Genomic DNA, 26,866 nt, shown 5'->3' with positions numbered 1-26,866 from the left:
AATGCCCATATTATCTTTTAGGGCAAAAATACCAAGTTTTCATAAGGATAAAATAGACTTCAAGTTCGTGAATTAACTTGTGGATCCGAAAAAAAGAGTTGCAAGTAGGAAGTGAAACCCTAAGAATAAGGTGGGACCTTAAAAGAGAAACCCTAGAATTGGGTGGGGTTGCTTCCTATTCTAAAAACACTTATTGCAATTTCTTTTTTTTATTTGTGCATGTATTGATGGTTGCACAAGAATGATTAATTGTGCTTGTAGCAATTAGATCTGATTGTAAATATATAATCTGGATAATAAGAGGAAAGATTGCGCTATGCCTCCCCCACAACTAGACGCGGAACCCTACTCCAAGGGGGATTTTTTTGTACCACCACGAGGAGGCCCCAATGGTGAGAGGTCGCTCGGTGAGGAATCCATGGCAGGAAATCCATAGACAGGAAATCCATGGTTTTCTTTCTTCTACATAGACAGAAGGGATTTTCTGATGAATGGAAATTTTATCTTCTACATAGGTAGAAGGGAAAAAGCATTGTAAATAACTTTTGTGAAATAATAAATAAATATGTTTTGACAAAAGATTGTTTTTCTCTATCTTTGTGTTGTGTCGTAAAATTATGCAAATGAACCTATGATAACAGGTTAATTAATGAAGCTACTTTTATATGTCATAACTTAATGTGATAGGCAATTAGAAAACTAAAGAAAACCATTTGTGGGAAGCGGGTGGGTGAGATCCCTGATGACAGATCTGTCCTACGGATGGGTGGTCCTGGTAAGCTGGGAGCTTCTTTCAAGAGATTGAATGAAACGTTAATTAGGGGAAATTAGGTAGAGTCGAGCATTGTCTTACCTAGGGTCAGGTCTTAAAACTTGATCAATAATTATCTTAAGGGAAAGGTGCAGCAGCTATGCCAGAACTCCGTTAAGATTCCCTAAATCCTAACTAGTTGCTGGAAAAAAGTGTTGCACTCCATGAACCAAGGGTAACTACGATCGCTCCAATCCGACAAGAAGCCCTTGTGGGACACCTCCGATGGAGGTACTTGATGCATCAAGACCTCAGTTGTCAAATTAGGACCCCGAGCTTGCAGGTTGATCCTCGTGGGAACGGCTGATACCTTCTGTTATGGGGTGGACTCTGGGAAACCTAGACGATAGACCCTGTGCATTCTCACGAGTGCCGTGCGAAGCCATCTAGGATAGTTCCCTGATGGACCACTAAAACATGCTACTAGGGAACGGTTAGGTAGGCACGTGACAAGTGGCATCAAAGCCTAATTGAAATAAAAAATATCTATGGTTTTTAAGACTAACTATTCTAAGTAATAATCAGTGTGTTGATTTTTAAGGGATAAACTTTGGCCGAATAATGAAGCCTAGAACGAGTTCCTTGTTTTTCAAGCAATGTACACATTTGTGCTGAACTCCATAGATGATGAGTGGAGAAGAGAAATGATGAGGATACTCGATCGCCTATATGATTCATCCCCCATGAATTGCGAAAGAAGATGGTTCTGGGATGAGCATTATTGTTACATCGAGGCCGATCTATTCTTTGACATGCAGACTAATCTAAAACGCCTTGAATGGATGGAAAATTTAAAAGTAGATGAGGCATTTTTCTTTTGTCTGTCCAGAAGGAATCCACTTATGATTACAAGTGGTCGATAGATACATCTAGATGGTTATGTCTATGACAAGGTACTAAAGGTAATCCCAGCCGACAGGATTATAATCCAAGGACGTCACAAGTATCGAGATTACTATATCCATGGTTTTCCAGATCTGCCATTTCCATAGTATAGGTTTATGGACATAAACAACAATTGGCCTACTTTCTTCTACATGAATGTAACTGATATCCATCCTTGAAAAAAAAAGATATAATGATATCCTATTTTGGAAATTGTACATAGCATCTAGCCTATCCTATCGATGCTGATGTATATCTACTTGTAAACATCTGCCATTTGTAAATATTCCTTACTTGTAGAAATTATAACATATGGCAATTGATTATAAAAGATAACAGTGACTAGATTTTGTAAAAATGTTGTGCTCTTTGGCCCATCATTGTTTTAAAAAAATAGTAAGATATGTTAATGTGGAAACAAAGCTGAAAAGTTTAAAGCACTATACTAATTTGTGAAACTTATGATAACCCAAGGTAATACAACTATCGCTAGTTTGACTAAAATTTAGGAGAAGAAGTATCTCCTTAAGTGGGTTAAGCCACCAGAATTTGATGGGGTGGCAAGGGAAAAGCCATTGAAGTCGAGGTAGAGATTTGGATTGAGACCATGGAGGACTACTTTACTGCTGCGAGAAATAGCCCTGCTAATTAGGCTATGAGCGCCAAGTTGAAATTGACCGGTGAGGCACACATGTGGTGGAAACAGTGCTATAAAGACCAAGGACTTACTCTGCGTGGTCGATATTTGCCACTAGCTTATTGCATACTCAAAATGAATGAGTTTCTTAACTTAAGATAGCTGGGAATGAGCCTAGAGGCATATTACTCAAAGTTTATCTCATTGTTTAAATATGCGCCTTCCATGACTATTACTCAACAGGTGTATAAGTTTTGTCACGGATTGAATGATCCTCTGAACACACGCCTTGAATCTATGGCTACTTGGAGCAGGTGGACGCTTGGGTACTAGGGGAGGCTCTGGCCATAAATCCCTTACCTTCGGATCCTGCACAAGAGGCCGACATGTTCGTTTGAAACTCCTTAATGTGGAGTTCTCCATCTTCTTCTGCTAACCCATGGAAAATGGGCAACGGTGCTCCTAATGCCGGTAAATCCGGTGTACCTCTGCTGGAATTGTGATAGGTTGTGCCATGGCTACAACCAGATTGACAACATGAGTTTGTGTAGACAACACTACACCCCCACTTGTTGTGGGTTGATTAACTGGAAATAGGGAAGTACCAAGACTTCCACTTGCACTCGAAGAGCTACTTGTAACACCTAGGTTACTAGAACCACTGCCACTTATGCGTAACGGGTTGCTCCTTTGAGGAGAATAGCGTCTTACAATCTCCAACCGCCGTCTAGCCCTCTCAACATGTTCTGCTTTTTGTATTTCGGCTTGACAGTCCTTGTCAGAGGACATAAACCAACTATTTGGTTCCTAAAAACCTTAGATTTGAGAATCACCACTTGTTGGTGGCTCCCAGCAGATGCACCACTGATGGGACCTAAAATGGGCCGGCATGGGCTATGGCACTAGCCAGACCTCGTGCATACGATAGACAACCCCACCACATGGCCTCACGGGTCAGAAGCATCTAAAACTCACTTTGCACTAAATGCTTATGACGATTTTGCATTCGTATCCATATATGTAGTCCAACGTTCACCTTCCCTTCTCCTCAGAGGGAGATCCCATAACATATAGGCATAATGCCTCATAATACACGCATAGGGAAGCACCTCTCGGCTGATTTCCATGGCTCCATTGCGACTCTCCTACACCTCGGGGATTGGCCCCAAGATGCATCGCTAACACATATAACATTCGCACAAACTCCACTCTTTCATAATTCAACGTTCCAGGAGATTTTGATTTGCCTCACAAAACTTTCCCCAATGGAAACTCCCGTCTAACCGATGACTTAGGTTTCCTCTCCTCTCAGTGTTGGTCAAAGTTTATTAATCAATTGCAATGCATTCCAGGAGATACCATGTGGCATGCTTGATGCAAGGTGTATGACGATTGTGCACAACCATTTTATGATTAAAAAAACTAGCCATGTGAGGTGTGAAAAACAGCCCTTTCATGAATTTTAACTAAACATTACGTGCTACGCTACTTTAGGGACTAGCATTCGAACTTCCGTGCTACTAATCACCTATATTTAATTATGGAACGATCCCTAAATGCTATGCACAAAGAGGGAAATCAAAGTTTGTATCTTTTCACCAATTAGATCATCGCACAAACTGTATCCCCCCCTCATCGTTTAGGTGTTGCTGTGGTGCAGAGGTGTAAATGGTTGTTTTATATCATTTTTGTATGTAAAAACCAGCAAACAAGTACTATAACACAAACGATGAGGCAAAACTAAGGCTTAACCTCATGCTTTAACCTCACCAAACATTCACACACATAAATCTTATTTTTTCATATTTTTTGAGCTCGAAAACTCCAATTTTTCTCATTTTTGGCTATTTTTTCCTATTTATTATTCATGGAAAATAGGTATTTTCTGATTTATTTATGTTGGCTTATTATTTTGACTGAAACTTAACATTTTCTCTGAGTTTATCCCATTTCCACTCCTTTCTCCCAACTCAAAATCGAAAAAAACTACTAATTTTCATTAAAATGATATTTTATGGGTTTTAAAGAATTAATAATGGCTCTAAATCATTACAAGTTATGTATTTCTATAGTTACAACCCTCAAACATGATGCAAACAAGATTCAAACAAAAATTCATTGCATATAAACAACATTTGGACCATAAAACAACAAAAACAATCAAATATCTTTGTAAAATTGGAGCATACTGCGTGTCTTGCATGTTGCGGGTTTTTTAATAATTATTCTGGGTAGCCCACAGACCGATCAGCAACCATTCTTCAGTGCTGAACCTCTTTCCTCAGCCTCCTCTTCATCTTAGAGTAATCCGATCATAGCCGAACAAGCATTCTTCAGCCCCTCTTCTTCTTGATTTCTTGCACATGAATTGCCTCTATGCAGGAGAGAGAGGGAGGAGAGAGAAAGACTGGTTTTTTATCTCTTTGCTCAGTGCATCATTCCTTGATCTGTTTATGGCAATGGAGGGCGAAGGATAGAAGCATCTCAGGCCCAAGAGGATTCCTCTTGCCTTAGATCGATCAGAAAATGATAAAAATGGGGCGCAGAAAACTAATGCCTCCCCCCTCCCCCAACGTTTCAATTCGTGAGCTTCTTTAAGCTCTTAATTAGATCTTAAGCTTAAAACCCCAATTATCTAGTTCATGCCTTTTGCTTTCACACTTCCAACAAGTGGTTTTTTCACTTTTGGAGGGGCAAACTACATCAGATTCGAGATCCGTCTGGACGAGTGGTTCCGTGGCATCGAAATTTACAAAGCTGGGCCCTCTCACGCTCTTCTCGGCTTCCAAATCTAGTAGCCCCTTCATAACCCTGAACCTTGCGGGGATTAAATAGGGGATCAAACGACCTCGGAATTGAGATCTGAGACTTGCGTTGGATTCTTGACATTGTTTTGCATTACAAAAACTCAAGCTCGGCCATCTGCCATCATTTGATTTTCCATGAAAATTAGCACTAGCGCTTTAGGGACTTGTTGCTTAAAATCATATTGATTGCCACTGCCGCCTTCGACAAAGTCTATTTTTCCCTTGATATTCGTAATTTTTGACTATTTTTAGGCACTTCTCGGCATCATTTTAGGCACTTCTCGGCATCAAAAATCATCAGTCAAACTAGCATCTAAGATCGTGGAGCTATCGACTTGTGTGAGGGAGAAGGCAACTCATTTTGGCATCAAGGTAAGCTCACTACACCCTGAGAGGATCGACGGCGCATCGGCTAGGTAAGAGATAGCCATGAGAGCTCGCTTGGAACACTTGAAGCAATAAGCAGTCCGTGGGTCTTGGCGGTTGAGCGAAAGCTCCGACGTTTTGGTTCCGTTGCTGTGGGACGAACGGATTCAAGCTTGAGCCCTCACGCGCCTCATATCAAGCATCGAAGTAAGGGATTCATCCCCAAACTAGAGCTTGAGGTAGGTAGGAAGTTTGGATTTTGAATCTTAGAAATAAGTAAGTACTTTGGGTTATTTTTCTGGTTTGATGATTGGAAAAGATGGAGAAATCATTTCAGTTTTTTGCCTTTGACTGTTGTTGCATTTAGAGTAGGTTAAGATTAGGAAACCGGATAGGAAAAGTGTAGGGTTTGCTGCTGTAAAACAGGGTAAAACAAGGCACAAGTCATGCAAAAATGGAAAAAAGAATTCTTGGGATGTTAATGTCAGCAAGTGAGTGATTAGAGACATCAAAACCTTACCCGCGAAGGGATTTAAGAGCCAAGGGGACAAGGAATAGCTCATTTCATGCCCTGACATTGAGAGAGAGTGAGAGAGAGCGAGAGAGTGTTTCCAGCATTGATTCGACTTGATCTTGCCATTGAGGGGTTCTCCGTGCGATTCAGGTACGTTAGGACCTCCCTGCTATGTATTTGTTGTGATCTGGAAGGCGGCGTGCTCGATGGTTGTGTGGATCATTAGATTCGAAGAAATCATTCCCGACGTGGCCGTCATCATGCACGGCTTGGTCCATCCGAGTGTCGGCGATTCTGGGCCGAGTCCCAGAATTGGCCCTTAGACCATTCCGCATTCGGTCCACTTGACCATTCAGCCCACTTGACCGTTTGTCGGCCCTTGGCCAACTATACTTGGACACCTTTCACTTAGTCCGTTCGAGTGAAGCATTCAAACCAACTTTAAAATTTGGCCCTCAGCCCTACCAACTCGACCCAGCACCACTCGGACAAGTCGACACTCGGCCCGGCCCAATTCACCATTTGGCCCTCGGCCCACTTGACCACTCGGCCCTCGGCCCATCTAGACTAGTTACCATTCGGCCCTTGGCGGCCCTCGGCCCATCCGAGTGAATCCACTCGGCCTACAATTCCATTTGGCCCTCGGCCCATGCGAGTGACACACTCCACCCCTGCAACTTGGACGAGTTAGGCCAAGTCAGGATTTTTCCAAATTCTCCGGCCGCGTAAACCTTCCTGAGTACCCCTCAGGCGCGGAACTCGATTCTGGCACGGGGAATAGGCAAATTCGAAGGACACAGTCACCAGGCCTAAAATGAAGCGAGACAGTGTGTAAGCCGCTTAGACACGTGTTCCACACTCACCTTGAATTTCTGCACTTGAAGTACACTTAAGGACAGTTGAAAGCCTAATTGAGCACAAGTACAGGGGAAAGAACACACACCTATTGAGTAGAGGTAAATTGAGAATTGGATGCAATAAGTCAAGGAACTCACTCAAATAAACACCTCAAGGAACCCACCAGTAGGAGAAGATCCAAAGACATAGATGGACAACCAAAGCACAGAGTAGGACCAAGCAAGTGGCACTAGAGAGGTGGATCTGACCAACTTGTTCAACTTGATTGATAGCTTGGTGGAGCACGAGAATGCGATCATGTCAGAGGAAAACTCAGACCGCAAGCCGAACAAGGAACTTGACTTAGGAGTTTTTCCAAAGGCGATTCAGCTGATAAGTAGCTACGATACGCACGCTCGGTATGAGTACCACGGCAGAATGACAAAAGCCATCATAACAAACTTGGAAGAGGAACGGAAGCTAGCCCACAAGGCACCAATGATGGTGTTAGGAAGAGGTTGAGGTAGAGGCCTAGGATGGCAGATGCAGGATCCAATCATATGTTAGACTTGTGATCATCCAGGGCACGTCTCATCATGTTGTCCTAAAAGGGAGCAACCAAGTAGAGATAAGGTAGACCTAAGGTGCCCAGAGTACGGAATCACTCACCTCTTCATTGACTGTCCCAAGCAAAAACCATCCTCAAGTTCAGCCAATGTGCTATCTATCCCATTGGGGCTGTTCAGCGTCAACAATCTTGATGGGGAGGCCACACCTATCCCATTGCGTGTCATGACTGGAGCACAGACGAAGCACGCTGGCATATCATTGCTAGGTCCGAGCAACCTTGATGTAGCCTAGATCGAGAACAAGAGCCGTAGACGGAGAAATAAGAAACCCAAATCTAAGGTCATGCTAAAAACCGAGACGGCCACTACTCTATCTAGGAGAAAGAAGGTCAATGATGCGGAGGCAGAAACCTCAATCCCTAAGATGGTCGAAAAGAAAAGTGTGCCCATCTGTTTAATCTTTCCAACGAAAGAGATTTATTCAAGGCTGATCTAACACCATACTGGGTAGATGACATCATCCATGTACTGGAGCACAGACTGCCTGGGCAACCAATAGAAAAGGCCCGCCGACTTAGGCGACTTATCGTCAAAATCCAACCATATCAGTTGATAGCAGGCCAACTATATAGGTTAGGGCAAGATGGGTTACTATGTAGATGCATATGTGAGCATGAGATGCACGATATGCTCACACAGGCGCACTTTTTCGCAATGCAACACGATTTGTTAAGCATTGTGATGAGTGTCAACGGACAAAGGTCCCAATTCACAAGGATCAAATGGAATTAACCCCAATCATTGCATGATAACCCTTCAAAAAGTGAAGAATCGACTTCGTAGGACCCCTTAGTCCTGCGGTGTCGTGATGCTGCGCATCTGAGCCGTGAACACCTCCATTTTTGTTGTGCATTTGTGTTAATTTCTGCGTGTGATTTATTGTTTGTGTGATGCTTTTTAATAATTCGCATCCAATGTATATATTCCCTTAGTGCATACGCATGATTTTGTTTGGATGCATGATGTGTCACCATTGCTCCTTTCTCACTGAAATCCTCATGAGAGATTGATAATATATAAACTGTCAGAGGCTGTCATAGTGGTTGATCAGGTTGTGAGGAGGATGAATTCCGTCAATAGGACTGAAATGCTGATTGCAAAGAGATGTCAGACATCAGATGTTGCGGAAAATCACTACGTCAGGAGCAAGGAGATGAACAAAGGCTTTATGCAGAACATGAACAAAAATTAATGCCCTTATTACGAGATTAAGTGGATGATGATGCTGTGTCATAGTGGTGAGGAGAAAAGGAAGGGAAAAAGGAGACTAATTGGGGAAAAGAGTATTTTTGAATGGCAAAAAGAGAGGGAAAAAGAAGGGGATGATCTATCTAGAGGATGGCGGTTGCTATTCTGGGGGGGAACATGAGCATTTTCAGGATGCAACCAGACGCAGACAAGGAAGAAAAGCCCAAGGCATTCTGGATCTTCATCGTCCGACAGTTGAAGGAAAAGGAAGCAATGTTGATCATGTTGATGAAAGAAATGAAGGGAAGGACAACGTGGATGAGCTTGGACGTCGGAGGAGGAGAATGGAGCTGGATACGATGACTCGAATGAAACTGCCGACGAAGCTGATATCAATGACAAGGAAAGAGTGTTGCAATAACGACGCAGAGGAAGTTGCTACACATGCGGAAGATGGAAGCTATATGGGAAAGCAACAGGAATTCTGATACATTCCAGTGTTAGTGAAAAAGCTAGGAGGAGGGTATCTGGACGTCGTCATCTCCTCTGGCGACCAGTTTGCGTTCTGGGAACCCTGGGACGGCAAGCTCTCTCTGGACCGTAATGGTGGAACCTTGACCGCAGGCCGTGTATTTCGCGAGTACTGGCTCATTCTGAGCAACTGATTGAGCTCAAGTTTCTCTTCTTCCGCGAATATATCCCTCATTTCCAATAATATCGATTTGATTCGATAAGTCGTCGATTGGGCGGTTTTTCTTTCCTGTCTCGTATCGAGAGGTTCTTCAATCCAAGCTCTCTCACATCCGGTTGCACGTTAGCAAGGCCGTTCATTGTTTTTGTGCAGGCCAGAGGGCTGTTCATTGATATTGTGTAGGCTTAAGCAAGGGAATCGAGAGGAAGAAAGTAGCCACAGGCACGGAGTTCTTTGATCATGATAGTAAACAGTCTCTCTATTATGTCCAATCGAGCGGGCGATCCTACCTTTCGATAGGATGGGACTCCGCGACGTCAGCGTGCCTTTTCACTTCAAGCTCCAGCTATGTCGATGCTTTGCCTCCTTTTGAACACGCTATCTGTAGCAGCATGGAGAGAAAGCTGAGGGAAAGCTTTCCTGATCAGTCCAGAAGAGAAGGTCCTCACTCTCGAATTGAAGACAGTCACAGCATGATTCGCAGCAGTAACGTAGTGTATTTGTGCAGTTCATAAGTGGATTGAAGATATACTCTGAGATGTGTGTCATTAGCTTGTCAACGAAAAGGATTATGAAGAGGGAAAGCAGTTTCCGATTGCCAGTTGCCAGCATCTGTGCTATGGTAGACATATGCCGCAGAGAACCAGAGAAGGATCAATTACGGGAAAAGCTGTCATAAAACGATTGGAATCTTCTTACAGTGACAATGCAGAAAAGTTCTTCCAAGATCATTTGCTAACATATGGCGCATCAGCAAGGCCAATCTGTCCTCTACTGTCATTGACCAACTCATCAAGTTACTGGATGAGGGAGCTAGCACATTACCCCTGGTTTTCATATGAATCCTATACAACACTGGGCATTATTTTGGTCTGCACCAAAACAGTTCCCTAAAACCTCTTGAATACACCTCTGTGGATCCTTCGTATTTGTCTTTTACAGCTGCTACAGTCGTGGAACAGTGTGAGATAGAGAAAACCTATGACGTGATTTCTTTACAAACCCTGATTTGTGGGAGGACAACCGATTCAGGAAGTTCAGAACATGCTGATTTCAATCTTCGGATCACTAAAGAGAATCTATGGATTGATGCAAGCTGGAATCCTCCTTGGGTGAGAGTAGTATTATTCCTAATGACACATTTTCAAGCTGTTCCTCTTGAAAGTCATCCACTTTTGAAAGAAGATGAGAATGATCATGAAGGAAGTTTACAAGTTGCCGATTAGTGCTTCTATCACTCTTTTATGTATAAGTTGTGGGTACTAGAGGTAGTACCTGGTTCTTTGTAAACAGTGTAAATCCTATTGAATTTTCTGAGACATGAGGCCATCCTGGATGTAATGGATGATTGCAGCTAAGTAGACGATGAAGATTAAAGCTTTGATATATGTCTAGATTTTGTTTTCCAGGGAAGACCTGTGAGCTGCCAAGCTGTAGTGATCAGCTCTCTAAGCTTTATACTCATTCTCAGCTATATACCCTTTATAGAGGACATTATTGATTAACATCAGCAGAATCTGCCTATTGAGCTCCCTCAGATGCATATTATGTTCTTCTTAATGGTCCTGGAATTTTAACAAGCTGGATATGACTAAATTCAGAATCTAATTGATTTATTTGGTGCCTTGAAAACCAAACTCTTATGATTATTGTAAAGCTGAGGACAGATTGTCATACTTTGACATTTATTTTGACTCTTCTCTTGTTCTAAAGTGAACTTTGGGATTCAATATTTGAGTTCTTCTTGTTAGCCTCATTTCTTGCTGTACCTTGAACCCCGTGTTCTGCAGCTCTCACACAATCTCTTTGACATTTCTGGTGAACCCGACGTGAAAGTGCTGCGTTATTAGCAAGATGGGAGACTCGCAAGAAGAGATGACAGATGATAATGTCATGAAGAACCTGTTTCAGTCATTTACCATGTATATGCAGCAGCAAGCTCATGCTAAACGTGACAGTGATGCTATGGATGCTTTGAAAGCTGTCCAGCAGGAGATGAAGCAGTTTAATGGCCAGCAAGTGTCAACTTACTTGCATTTGTATGAAGAAAAGATGAAGTTTTTTGGAGTTTCCCAAGATGTTGGGAGCCGCTACTTCTTGCGGATCGTGGTGCGCGCTCTTGAAGGTCGAATTGCAGAAATTCAAGAAGCACATGCAGGTTGGGCTGAATTTAAAAAGGCATTAAAAGATGAATATTTCCTGGAGGATACAGGTCTTATGAATCGCAGGAATTTTTTAGCATGGGTTTCTATGCCTAATAAGGGACTTTCTGTTACCGCTCTTCTGCGAGAGTTTGAAAGCCGTTATGATCAGTTGGATGGGACTGAACAACAAGCTTTGGAGATGCAGAAAGTGGAGTTATTTTTGCAAGCTGCAGATGCTGATTTACAGGAAAAGTTGGATGATCTTTTGGAAGATCAAGCTACTGATTCAGGTTTAAAGACTGAATGGAGACATGTCATTGATGCTGTGAATGCTCTTGTCAAGAAGCAGCGCAGGAGAGTCAGATTGCATCGAAATACAGGATCAGTTCCTGAAAAATCCTTGGAGACTTCTTCTTCTACCCCTGCTACTTCTTTGCCTAAGCCTACTCTTCCTGTTGTCAATCCACCAGTTCCTGCTGCTCCAGTGCCCTTATCTGTAGATGATGTTATTAAAGGCTTGGCGGATTTGACGATTGAAGCAGTCAAAGCTGAAGTTGGTAAGTTAAAGGAACAACTTATGTCAGTACCTGCTGTAGCACCTGCTCCAGTGACTGCTTTTCCAGCTGGTCAAAGGAAAGGGCGACGATGTATTTGGTGTGATAGTACAGAGCACCAACACTGCAGAGATTGTGATGCTTTTCAGGAAGCACGTAAGAAGAATGTAGTATTCTGGGGACAAGATGGGAAGATATGGCTGACAGAGACTGGCGCTCCTCTTGACACGAACTTTGGTAAGGGAGGTATGAAGAAGCTTGTTGATGATATGGCTGCGCGATCAGCTTATGTGAGTGTTAGAGGAGATGCTTCAGCTTTTGGAGTCCAACTTGAGCAGAAATCTGATGGAGACTCTGCTTTATGGTCTTCTGCCTTGGAGATAGCGAGAAGAGGAAAAGTTCAAACTTCTACTATGACTTGTGTGGGCTCTAGCATCTGAGGAGAGACCGGATGGGATTCTCCTATTGACAGGTATTCTATTTTTGCTTATAATGCTAAAACGCAGGGTTTAGATGCCATGGTTGAAGAAAAGAGAAGAAGAGATGAGGAGGGTCCTAGTTCCTCCAAAAAGACTAGAGGGGGTGACTTTGTTTCACCACCTATTACAGCTCCACCTATGTCAAATTCTCCATATGCAGATACATTGTTTGAGATGAGAGCAATGCTGAAAACTGATGTATGTAAGGGTTCAAAGATCATACCTGTGCAAACCTTGGATATGTTTTAGGAAATTTCTGGTTTTATGCTGCAAACAGAGTTAGAGGCTGAGAAAACTCAGCAAGCTGAATTTATGGCTGATCTTGATCAGCTAACAGAATTGCAGAGGGCTGAATTCATTCAGCCAACAGAGTTGAATGCAGAAAAATTTCTGCATACAGAGTTTCAGGATGCGTCTATGCAGTCCATTGAGCCGAGGGCTGAATTCATTCAGTCAACAGAGTTGAATGTAGAAAAATTTATGCATACAGAGTTTCAGGCTGCACCCATGCAGTCCATAGAGCTAAAGGCTGAAATTTTTCAGTCAACAGAGTTGAAAGATGTTGAAAATTTGCAGAAATTGCAGCAAAGAAAAGAGTGCTTGAATGATGTCAAGGTTGACACAAAATATAAAACAGTTGATAAGAAGGTTAAGCCGGTTGCAGGCCCGCTTCCTTCAGATAGTGATGAACAGATTGAAAAAGCTATGAAGCAGCCTATGTTGAGAGATCCTGCAAATATTGGACATAAGTTTTCAGGGCTGAAATCTGTCTTTGCTGTTAATGAAGTCATCATAGTTGGGCATATGGTTGGATACTATGGCAGAAAGCCTTCTCCTGCAAAGGTGGATGTCATAAACAGGATTGCAGAGTATTGCTCAACTACTTCAGAGGTGCGGAGATTTGTGGGAGCTTGTGTATTTTACATGATTTGGATTCCTCATTTTGCTCATATTGCAGATGTTCTCTATCAGCTGTTTCGAAAGGGGCAGAAATTTCATTGGGATGATGAAGCTGATGGAGAAACAGGTTTACTAGAATCAGAAGATGGACTTGACCTGTTTGTGGAGTTGAATGATCCTGGATAGTTGGCACATCCGGAGGATGCGCAGGTTTAGAGGGGGTGGATGTCGTGATGCTGCGCATCTGAGCCGTGAACACCTCCATTTTTGTTGTGCATTTGTGTTAATTTCTGCGTGTGATTTATTGTTTGTGTGATGCTTTTTAATAATTCGCATCCAATGTATATATTCCCTTAGTGCATACGCATGATTTTGTTTGGATGCATGATGTGTCACCATTGCTCCTTTCTCACTGAAATCCTCATGAGAGATTGATAATATATAAACTATCAGAGGCTGTCATAGTGGTTGATCAGGTTGTGAGGAGGATGAATTCCGTCAATAGGACTGAAATGCTGATTGCAAAGAGATGTCAGACATCAGATGTTGCGGAAAATCACTACGTCAGGAGCAAGGAGATGAACAAAGGCTTTATGCAGAACATGAACAAAAATTAATGCCCTTATTACGAGATTAAGTGGATGATGATGCTGTGTCATAGTGGTGAGGAGAAAAGGAAGGGAAAAAGGAGACTAATTGGGGAAAAGAGTATTTTTGAATGGCAAAAAGAGAGGGAAAAAGAAGGGGATGATCTATCTAGAGGATGGCGGTTGCTATTCTGGGGGGGAACATGAGCATTTTCAGGATGCAACCAGACGCAGACAAGGAAGAAAAGCCCAAGGCATTCTGGATCTTCATCGTCCGACAGTTGAAGGAAAAGGAAGCAATGTTGATCATGTTGATGAAAGAAATGAAGGGAAGGACAACGTGGATGAGCTTGGACGTCGGAGGAGGAGAATGGAGCTGGATACGATGACTCGAATGAAACTGCCGACGAAGCTGATATCAATGACAAGGAAAGAGTGTTGCAATAACGACGCAGAGGAAGTTGCTACACATGCGGAAGATGGAAGCTATACGGGAAAGCAACAGGAATTCTGATACATTCCAGTGTTAGTGAAAAAGCTAGGAGGAGGGTATCTGGACGTCGTCATCTCCTCTGGCGACCAGTTTGCGTTCTGGGAACCCTGGGACGGCAAGCTCTCTCTGGACCGTAATGGTGGAACCTTGACCGCAGGCCGTGTATTTCGCGAGTACTGGCTCATTCTGAGCAACTGATTGAGCTCAAGTTTCTCTTCTTCCGCGAATATATCCCTCATTTCCAATAATATCGATTTGATTCGATAAGTCGTCGATTGGGCGGTTTTTCTTTCTTGTCTCGTATCGAGAGGTTCTTCAATCCAAGCTCTCTCACATCCGGTTGCACGTTAGCAAGGCCGTTCATTGTTTTTGTGCAGGCCAGAGGGCTGTTCATTGATATTGTGTAGGCTTAAGCAAGGGAATCGAGAGGAAGAAAGTAGCCACAGGCACGGAGTTCTTTGATCATGATAGTAAACAGTCTCTCTATTATGTCCAATCGAGCGGGCGATCCTACCTTTCGATAGGATGGGACTCCGCGACGTCAGCGTGCCTTTTCACTTCAAGCTCCAGCTATGTCGATGCTTTGCCTCCTTTTGAACACGCTATCTGTAGCAGCATGGAGAGAAAGCTGAGGGAAAGCTTTCCTGATCAGTCCAGAAGAGAAGGTCCTCACTCTCGAATTGAAGACAGTCACAGCATGATTCGCAGCAGTAACGTAGTGTATTTGTGCAGTTCATAAGTGGATTGAAGATATACTCTGAGATGTGTGTCATTAGCTTGTCAACGAAAAGGATTATGAAGAGGGAAAGCAGTTTCCGATTGCCAGTTGCCAGCATCTGTGCTATGGTAGACATATGCCGCAGAGAACCAGAGAAGGATCAATTACGGGAAAAGCTGTCATAAAACGATTGGAATCTTCTTACAGTGACAATGCAGAAAAGTTCTTCCAAGATCATTTGCTGACATATGGCGCATCAGCAAGGCCAATCTGTCCTCTACTGTCATTGACCAACTCATCAAGTTACTGGATGAGGGAGCTAGCACATTACCCCTGGTTTTCATATGAATCCTATACAACACTGGGCATTATTTTGGTCTGCACCAAAACAGTTCCCTAAAACCTCTTGAATACACCTCTGTGGATCCTTCGTATTTGTCTTTTACAGCTGCTACAGTCGTGGAACAGTGTGAGATAGAGAAAACCTATGACGTGATTTCTTTACAAACCCTGATTTGTGGGAGGACAACCGATTCAGGAAGTTCAGAACATGCTGATTTCAATCTTCGGATCACTAAAGAGAATCTATGGATTGATGCAAGCTGGAATCCTCCTTGGGTGAGAGTAGTATTATTCCTAATGACACATTTTCAAGCTGTTCCTCTTGAAAGTCATCCACTTTTGAAAGAAGATGAGAATGATCATGAAGGAAGTTTACAAGTTGCCGATTAGTGCTTCTATCACTCTTTTATGTATAAGTTGTGGGTACTAGAGGTAGTACCTGGTTCTTTGTAAACAGTGTAAATCCTATTGAATTTTCTGAGACATGAGGCCATCCTGGATGTAATGGATGATTGCAGCTAAGTAGACGATGAAGATTAAAGCTTTGATATATGTCTAGATTTTGTTTTCCAGGGAAGACCTGTGAGCTGCCAAGCTGTAGTGATCAGCTCTCTAAGCTTTATACTCATTCTCAGCTATATACCCTTTATAGAGGACATTATTGATTAACATCAGCAGAATCTGCCTATTGAGCTCCCTCAGATGCATATTATGTTCTTCTTAATGGTCCTGGAATTTTAACAAGCTGGATATGACTAAATTCAGAATCTAATTGATTTATTTGGTGCCTTGAAAACCAAACTCTTATGATTATTGTAAAGCTGAGGACAGATTGTCATACTTTGACATTTATTTTGACTCTTCTCTTGTTCTAAAGTGAACTTTGGGATTCAATATTTGAGTTCTTCTTGTTAGCCTCATTTCTTGCTGTACCTTGAACCCCGTGTTCTGCAGCTCTCACACAATCTCTTTGACAGCGGCATAGTACTCGTAGGCCAAATATATCATTGTGGCCACGGACTACCTAACAAAATGGGTGGAAGTGAGAGTGACATGAAAAAATGATGCTAGAACGACTGCCAAGTTCTTATGGGAATAGGTGATCTCACGGTTCTTGGCTGTCCCATTGAACTAATCAGTGACTAGGACACGCACTTCATCAATGAAGTGATAGCACATCTTCTGTCCACCTTTTTGATTATCCATCAAAAATCCTCTCCATACTACCCTGATGTTAACAGATAGGGGGAATCCACAAATAAGATCCTTGTAAATGTCCTGACCAAAGTAGTCTCTGCTTCATGCAGCGACTGGGATAACAAGCTGATGGCAGCCTTGTGGGCTTACCATACAGCTTATAAAACGACTGTCGACCAGACTCCCTTTAGGTTAACCTATGGGACTGAGGCAATTCTACCAGTAGAGTTCTTCGTTCCTAGCCTGAGAATAGCACTTCAAGAATGGTGGAAAGGGAAGGAGGCATGGACGCATGGAGCCCCAAGAGGAACACCAAGGAAAAGGAAATTCTCTTGCAAGAAAATCTATCTTGTAACATCAACAAGATTTTTTATTAGGGTTTATATGATCACAATGAAGAAAAGAACACCAAGCACCACAAATCTTCATGCAGCATCATGTAGATCTCCCACGGATTTGATAGAATCAACCATATTCTTCAATATCTTCATAAAATCCATCAATAGAACAAAGAAAGAAAAGGAATACACCATCTTTGAATGGAAATACATCACATGGTATTCATCTTCAATGTCTTCATAGTTCTCTCTCTCAATCTCTCATATACAATCACTCTATTTTAATAGAATTGACTATCTCTGACTCTCTCTCTCTCTCTCTCCATCAATAATACATCATATCCTCACTAAAATATCTCATAATCACTCTCAATAATCCTTCTTAGGTCATGGATACCCCTCCCAAGAGGTGTGTCTAATATGAAGAGGCACCAGAGCCACTACAGTGTCCTTTCGTAGCTCACCACTGTCACTTCACTCCAGTCTTTACTTGAGTCTTCAGCAACTACTTCTTTCACTTCTTTTAGCTCTTTTGCACTTGTATTCACCTCTTTCCAAGGTTAGAAAACTTTCCCAAGCTACACTCTCATCCATCAGAACACATACAAAAGCATACAAAAGGTCTACAGAGGCTCATCACAAGCTCATCAGAGAGTTACAGAAGGTCAACAGAAAGCATCAGAACCACATAACTCATACCAAAACCATTTCAAACCATCAAAAACTATTCAATAAGCTTTCAAACAATCTCAAACCCTATCAATCAATACTCCATCCCTCCTTACAGAGAGAAAACAGAACAAAACAGAAGCAATCAAAACCAATCAGAACATACCAGAACATCATTAGAACTTCACACCTCTACTAATAAACATCATGAGCTTAATAAAACCATTCCAACCTATCCAAAACACTCTCAAACCACTTCCAAACCAATCAATCATCTTATAAAATCAACCATTCAGCTCTCAAAAACAACAAAAATCAACCAAAAAATAGGTCATTTCAACACTCAACAACGCAACGCCTGGTTGAGCTTGAATGCCTCTCAGAAACATGCCTTCTGGCCACTCATGCACTCATATGTGAGAAGGCATGATGCAAGAGCTGGTTTGACAAGCATGTCAAACACCCCGACTTTGAACAGGGCGACTTAAAGGACACAAGCAAAAAATGAAGTTTAGAGGTCTTGGGCCTTTCAAGGTTCGTGCAATCAGCCGAACCGGCAATGTTGAGCTCAAGACTCTAGATGGCAAAGCCATAGGCTTCTTTTATGGTAGTCGCATTAAGAAGTACTACCGTCCAACGCATCCATTGCATGAGTCATCAATGTTGGAACCCCCTGTCATTGTACGAGTTGCCACAATCATGAAAATTGGTGATGAGGACAAGGAAGCTGTAGAACCCGCATACCTCCACATCACGGTCACTGCCAAGCAAGCATGCACTTTCAATGCCTTGATGATCGACGAGGGAGTAGAATTCAACGTCTTAACTCACGATCATTGGACCCAACTTGGTAAACCACCACTACAACCCACTAGTGCCCAATTAAACCCATATGGGGGACCGCTCATACACACTTCTCGGCAAGTGCAGGACTGGTGTTGCTATCGAGTCAGAGACTGTACCAATGATCTTTTACGTGTTGCCAAACACTACAGTGCAGGCACAGAGTCATTGCTAGGGTGAACCTTCAAGAAGCAAACTCACTGCAATGTCGATTATGAGTCGCAGCACATCCAACTCGCCATAGGCAACATCTGTATTGATACAGTCTTCAATAAGGGCTACACAACCCCGTTCAAGTCTGCAAGGCCACCGGTAGACTTGCTTGCAGCCAAGTCTACGGAGGGGGGTAGGGATCAACCACCATCCACCAAGTCCCACGAGCCACCGCTCACAGCAGCAAAAGATAAGGCCCAACAATCTGAGTTCCAATGGAGGCCTGAACAATCACAACCGCTACCTAGGAGTAGATGCCCATGTCTTCGTAATGCAAGAAACTATACACCCAGGAGGCTAAGACACAATTACAGAAATCAAAGCATGATCAAGCCAAGATGGGTTCCTAAAGCCCTCTTGCATGCATAAGGCTACTGTGAGGGAAATGCCTTGCTATGGATCCCTAAGGCCAGAATAGCCCATGGCATCACTCAAATGCCACCGTCATGCTTAATCACCCCGAGCCTCATGGAACCTTGGAACCAGAAGCCGTAGCGTTTTCCAAACCTGCCTCCTACCAATTCACCCATGCATGAGCTCCGAAGGGTTGAGCAAGACTATCGGCCCAAACCCTAAACAATGTTACCCTCGTTAACCCCTACTAATGCCGATGAGACCTGCCAAACCCAATCCCGGTGTAGCAGCCCATCCATAGCAGCCACTACTCTAATGCTTATCCGCGAGACTCAACTATCGCTTCATGGGCAACTACCACCATATGCCGCTGCGCTTACTAGCACCAGCAAACCCCAGCCACCTGCGGACCTAAACCACCTTACGAGCGGAAATCATTCTTAAATCTAGCTGCAGACCTAGCCGAAGACACAGGGGATGACGTTATTGCTTGTCTTAGATGCTTGGATGCCACGTTCATGTCACTGGCTCTAAGTTATGACTGCTTGGACTTAGGCTTGCTGCAAGAGCCTTTAGCGACGGAAGTTCGCATGATGCCTTGTTCTTGGGAAACATTCGAATTCGCAATTTTTTCAAAACACCCCACTCACCTGTGAGTTGCTACGTGGCGCTGAGATATCAAGGGAACAAGCCATCAAACAATGCCTCATTACATCTTACGATAAGTGTGTGACTTCTTCCATTACTGACAAAGAAGTCGAGGCATTGAAAGCGTTAGCTGATATCGACTCCCCATTTTGACGAAACTGGTACACTCTGCGATTGCAGTGGGATCCAAATCATGACCAACACTAAGCATTGCCGCGCAATCAAGACATCAGAGTACGACCCAACCTATGTTGCACCCACCTCATATAGAGTGTCAACCACTCTTTTTGGCCGACCCATGGAAGAGTACGTCAAGGGACACCCATATCTTGATTGCCTCTTGACCAAGGAAGAGCTCCACATCGCTAGCTGCATCGATTCCGGCAATTTCCTCACCGATGTCCTCACTTACATCACACACATAAGTACCCAACCCTCTGCTCTGGACCCCAAGGCTCAGTTGGAATATAACCCAGAGTTCTATACCCTTATACCCGAACGCTGAATGCCCTGGATCTCCTAACCTTTGATCCTAAGAAGGATTCTTCCCAATCTGGAAGGGGAGAGGGTACGAGGGTAGCGTGAAGGTGAATAGGGTGAAGGTGAATCAAATATAAACCAATCAAGATCAAATAAACACAATAAACACATAAAAAACAGGTGATGTAGGAGGGTATAGACTTAGGGCATGAAGAAAGAAGAGGGAATTAGAAAAAGGGACCTTGCCACAATGGCCGGTCATGTAACAAGGGATGGGCGCCCATGGGGGTTTTAGGGTTTGTATATATAAGGTTCAAAAAGTGAATGAAAGCTCATTCTTTGGTGTGTGGTTAACAAGAGTCCTCTCTTTTTCTCTTCTTCTCTTCTTATCTTCTTATCTTCTTCTTGCTTGTGTGTATGCTCTTGAGGGAGTGAGTGTGAGAGTGTGAGTGAGTGAGTGAGTGTGTGGGAGTGAGGGATCAAGAGGGTGAAGCTCTTCACCATCTCCTATTCTCTCTCCTCTTCCCTTCTCTTGCCTTGCACGTGACTATGGTGAATGAAGCTTGGAGATGGAGGAGGCTTGAGGATAATTGAGCTAGCATCTAGGATCGTGGAGCTACCAACTTGTGTGAGGGAGGAGGCAACTCATTTTGGCATCAAGGTAAGCTCACTACACCCCGAGAGGATCGACAGTGCATCAGCTAGGTGAGAGATAGCTATGAGAGCTCACTTGGAATGCTTGAAGCAATAAGCGGTCCATGGGTCTTGGAGGTTGAGCGAAAGCTCCCACAAGTATGACGAGCTAGTAAGAGGACTATAGAGCCAACTTGACAATATTTTTGAAGAGAAAAAAACTGCACTCACCGAGTTGAAAGAGGAAAGATTGTCTTCATTTTTCCCTACAATTTTGGGCATATTAAATGCTAAAGTGCCATAGAGATTTCAATATGCAAATAAAGTAATTTTGGAAAACATAGATTTTTTTGAAAATGATTATAAGCCTTTCAGGGCCCTAGTGACCTCAGAAACAATTATTAAAGATTCAAAAACCTTCATACATTATCCTTTCCAAGGAAAGATGTATAACCAAAGAAGTATTCTAAAGACAAGACTACAATAACTTCCTCCTAGATTAAGAAGACAATGAATTTACCACACTACAAAAAGAGTTGTAAGCTTTGTGAATTTTAATTTGGATTTGTTAGCTTTTTGGCTTAGGAAGAGTCCTTAGATCTAATAAAGCTACAAAAAAATGATGCAAAATACAAAAAATTGACACATCTTAAGATAGCTAATATGGACATGGAGGGGGTCCTTGCTAGTACTAAGATAGAGGAGGCAATGTGAAGGGAGCTTGTCATTGAAAGCTTAAAAATGGACAACCTACAAGAACAATATGAGGATTAAGGAATTCCAATGGCTATTGAGTCACTCAATTTTGAAAATCTCCCCTCCATACCCATTTGAACAAATGAATTCCTAATACTTAATGATGTATTTGTTTATTATGGCAATGTTTACATTTTTTATTGGGTGCAACACATTTTGTTATGGTACATAATATAATTTGTTGATAACTATTGTCCATTGTTAGGATGGAGCACATAAAGCATGGAGAAATCACATTACTAGGCAAGAACGTTATAATTTAGAACCATAAGACATCGTAGTGGGAAGAGAAAAGCAAAATCACTCTACAAGATGTTCCACTCTTTTTACAAAAAAACAACTTCAATGTTTGAAATCATCAAACAATGGACAACCAACTTAAAGAAAAAGACAAGATGAAAAATTAACTTAAAACAAAGACTATCATTAGTAAAATGAGAATTTATATAAGATGTGATTTTTTATCACATCATTTAGCAATGAGTCATTCATGCAACCTCAAGTGATACTTTTTGTTATATTTTATAGGTCAATTAAAAAGCCTCCTGCTTTTGCTTCTTTCTACTTATCTCTCACTTTGTCCTCAAGCTTAAATACACTCCTTTTTTTATGCAAGATGTATTTTTTCCTCCCATATCCTTTTAATCGAGGGTCCTTTTTTGAGGATTATATGCTAAGACATAAGCATTGTAACACAAGAAGTATTCACGTCTTGAACTTTGTACCCCAGGCATAGCCAAAAAAATAATTATAATATATTTTCAAACTAAAATAAAATATACTTCAAGATAAAACCAACAAGAGATCTTTACACTCCCAAAGCTCATAATTAGTACAAATTTTTATATTTTTTTGTTAATTGTGAATAACTAATTACACAAATCTCTAAAGGAATACACTAGACAATAAAACACCTTAAGTGTATGAATTACCTATAGGTTCTAGCTTTGGCACATCTAATAAAAATACTTCAATGTCTACATTTTTCCAATCTTAGTAAACTTTCAACAAGGGAGATGGCTTCTAGTTATCACATTTCATGAAAAATGATTGAGAAGACTAGAAGAGCCTTTTGTTGGTTCTCCCCTAGAAGTTGCTTCTTGAAAGTCCCAACAAAAGGCTCTCTAGATCCTCATTGATTTATAGAGACTAGAAGTCTTCTTCCCAATTCCATGGTTCTTTTTGGTTTATTCTCATTTTGAAGAAAAAATCTCTAGTAGGTCAATTGTAGGTGGTAGATGAAGTGATTAGTCTCTTTTGTGGGCACTCTTTATTCATTGCTTTCATGGTTGGTTTGTGGACACTATGGTGAACTAGATCTAGGGAGGAAAGAGTGCAAGTGACTTAGTGGGACATGTTTGTTGGCCATAGATGAGTTGAGTTCTACCTCACATAGATTTAATTGAAAGTATAAGAGATTGAAAGGCTAGGTGAAGATAATGGTAACTCTGCCTCTAAGAATGGTTGATCTAATCAAGTGTATATAATGAGCACTAAGGATGGTCATTTGAAGTAGAAGTCAAAATAGAACTTATTTGAAGACGTTAGGTTTCATTATTGATGGTTCTTGCACGTCTTGAAATCTCGTTTGAGGCTCCAAAATGGCCTTGTCACTTAATGTTCCATAGTTAAGGATCTTCAAGGAGAGCTTTGCCTATTGATACCATCTTCAAGCTTTGAGTTGCCAATGTTGCCACCTCTTTCATCCTACATTCACTTGGTCAAAGCTTTGAGAGCATTTTACATTTGGTTCTAGTTTGAATGATTAAAAAAATCTAAGTAGAAGTTAAGATTCTCACCATTTTACCTTGTACTATTGTTTAATCGCTTATTGCTTCCCTTGCTCAATAAATGTTGTAATGCTTTTGAGTTTCACAAGGATAATAATCTTATGTATGTGTGATATTTTTCTTTGTTAAAACATTATTTATATACACATAGATGTAATGGATTGCTTACTTATATAAAAGCTACTACAATATGGTACACTATCACTTCGCCTAGAAGAAGCCATTCACAAAGTTTGGAATGTACTGAAGAGCTGTCTTATTGTCAAGAAGATGTGGTGACTTGATCAATAATGAGAGGTAGTGAACCATATCTTTGATCAAATTAGTGTGGCCTACTCAACTAGAAATATACAAATCTTCCTCATTTGGAAGTCTATCAAGTAGAGGGTTTTGGAGTATTTTTAAATTAATGGAAAGTCTTTCATGGTTGCCAACATTTATAAGGACAAGGAAGCCCATATATCTCCTTTTCTCTAAAAGAGTCATCATCTGACTTCCTAATTTGAAAATTGAAGTATGAACGATAGATCATTTCCTTTTGAATGTGCTTCATGCTTCTACTTTCTTTGCTCCTTTATATACTTTCTCCAGGTATTGATACTACTCAAGATAAAAAGCTGCAATCAAGTGGAGTTTCTTGAATACATCTTGGGAAATATGTTGTATGAGAATATCAAGGATCTCTGGGCACTACTCACAAATATGTGCTTGCTCTTTCCATGGTTTTTTTAGGAAGTGCTCATATTTTATAGCCAAACATTCAATATTGGTATGAATTCACATGTAAGCAAGTGACCTCATCTTATTATCAAGTTTTTTGTGGCACTCAATGTCGCTCCTCTTTTTGTGCCATTTCTGCTAATATTTCCATGATAGATCATGAAGTTAGGCTATGAGATCACTATAGATTTGGATCAAGAAGAGTATTCTTAATAAGTGCTTACTAAATGTTGCCCTTTTTTCATTAGAGCTTAACCTTTGTTGTTAGAGCATTGGGTCCTATTCCTTGGCTAAGATGACACATTTTGTCACAATGGAGGGTTGTGACTATTTGGGTTCTACTTTCAATTTGAAAGCAATAGTAATGATTTTTGTAGGTTTAACAATATCTACAACTAAAGGGAGTGCATACTTAGATCCTCCAATTTATTGGAAGTAGTTTTGGACTTAGAAATCTTGGCTATGATTTTGGGAATACTGTCCAAGGGAGGTTGTTGATTCTTGGGTGCTTACTTAGCTATCCCTTGAGGATCCATTTTCTTGGATGTAGTGGCATAGGGCTACTACTATTAGGTTTTCTATATCAGCATGGGTGATGTAGGTCTTTTAAACTTAGGAGACTTTTTGTATTTGAATGGACTTTTTTATTATCAAAACTAGATGGCTCAATTGGATGTAGTGGCGTAGGGCTACTATTATTAGGTTTTCTATATCAGCATGGGTGATGTAGGTCTTTTAAACTTAGGAGACTTTGTGTATTTGAATGAACTTTTTGCTAATCAAAACTAGATGGCTCAATTGTTTTCCATTTTGGGTTTTCTCTTTTGGGTTGAGAAATATCACAAGAATTATACTATTTCATGCCCTCCTTTTGAGTAGATAGTTCCTTAGAGACCTTTGATTTCTCTTGCAGATTGAAGTTTTCATCATCTTGTTTTACTCAGCTAGTTTAGGCTCTAGTGCCTTCTTATGATAGGAAAGAGTAGACTTTCAAGTCTCTAATTTTTTAGAGTTGTCTCCTTAATGACTTGGCCCTTGGCCTAGAACTATGTTTAGGTTTAGTTCTCTTCTTCATTGAGTGGGGTGTTATCAACGGGGATGGTTGAGAGGATAGCTTAGGTAACTAGTTATTTCATGCATAGGTAGCTAGATAACTAGGTCCAAGTATTTCCTGCATAGTATCGTTGAGCATGTAGTATAGCTTAGGGACCCATCATGACCTTATTCTAAGTCTCCATCGATGCTTGCAATTGTAAGCCCTCTATTTCTTGTTGGATACCTCTTCTTGGTAGCCTTGGGACTCTTTTAATATCTTTAATAGCTTTGCTTTTCTTATTTGGACTAGGAGGATTTCTACTAAGCGGTTCTTTTTTCTCATCTTAGGTGTTGAACAATTGTAGAACCACTCATCTTGAGTGTTGGGAAACTCTCTAAGGACTTCTATGTTGTCCTCCTAGGGTTTTTATTTGACCCTAAGGCTAGTTTCTTGCCTTTTTCTTGAGAAGAGGTGTGGTGGCCTTTATTAAAATTTTAGATTATCTTGTTGCTTAGTAAGATAAAGTGTATCCATTGTGCTTTGTAATCAAAATCACATCTAGTTGTAAAACTTGAAAGTTCTTCCAAGGAAGAACTCTTTTCCTAAATATTCTCAATTTGGAAGCACATAGAACATGTTTGGCATGCTTTTGGTTTCTTTAGTAGTAAGGATTTTGCATTTTCTTTAGAGGGAACATGGAGATCCTTTGTAAGGCTTCATAGTTGTATTTGTTTATATAAGTTTTGGTTGTCCGATTTTGACCCATGCATCATAGGTCAAGATTAAAGTCTGCACTATCATCAATGAGAACATCAATGGCATGCTATTTTTTGGATATGAGTTTATTCTTAAGAAATGCTAGAGATATTAGCTTTTCATTGTCAACTATCCATGGCAATGGCCTTGATCTTTCCTATTACAATATTAGGGACGCTAGAATCAATTAGAGTATTGGATGATTGGCATTAGGAAAATCTCCATACAAAGGAGTAATGATGCACTTGTTGCAACTTGAGTCTACCTTATCTTCTAATATAAGTTATTTCTTCCTTTGATAATTGTTTAAACATATACCACAATTGTAGTTCCAAAACTTAATCATTTCTCTTGGATACTACATGCCTCTTCCTTTTCTACATTTAATATCATGATTGGGACTAGGTGATAGTCCATGAGGACTACATTATCCTCTTCACCCTAGGTAACACAAGGACTTCAGTGCTTCTACTTTTTATAAGCTTCTTGGTAAGATGCATAGGGGGATCACTATAGGAAGATATAGTATGATTAGCCCTAGATGTTTTGATATATTTGAAGGAGTTAATCTCAATTGTTGGAATTTTTAGTCCTTGGTTAGGTAGGGCTAGCAATGTTAAATGAGGGTTCTTTTATAAAAAGAGTCTCTATTGGATTTTTAGGACCCAACATTTCCATGTGAAGCAAGCTATAAGAGCCTTTTGGGGGCTTAACAATAGATTGTATCATGGCTAAAGTGACTACAATTGGAACACACTCAAGTGGGCCTAGGATACTCCATAGACAAGTGGTCTCTGTTGTAGGGTATGTAGTGTACATTAGGTTTATAAGCTCTTGGTTTCTTAATAACT

The sequence above is a fragment of the Lygodium microphyllum genome, chromosome 9 (assembly GCF_053477565.2).
Source record: "Lygodium microphyllum isolate KBCC chromosome 9, Lygodium_microphyllum_v1.1.10, whole genome shotgun sequence".
Classification (NCBI taxonomy): Eukaryota; Viridiplantae; Streptophyta; class Polypodiopsida; order Schizaeales; family Lygodiaceae; genus Lygodium; species Lygodium microphyllum.
This window is presented reverse-complemented; position numbering follows the sequence as displayed.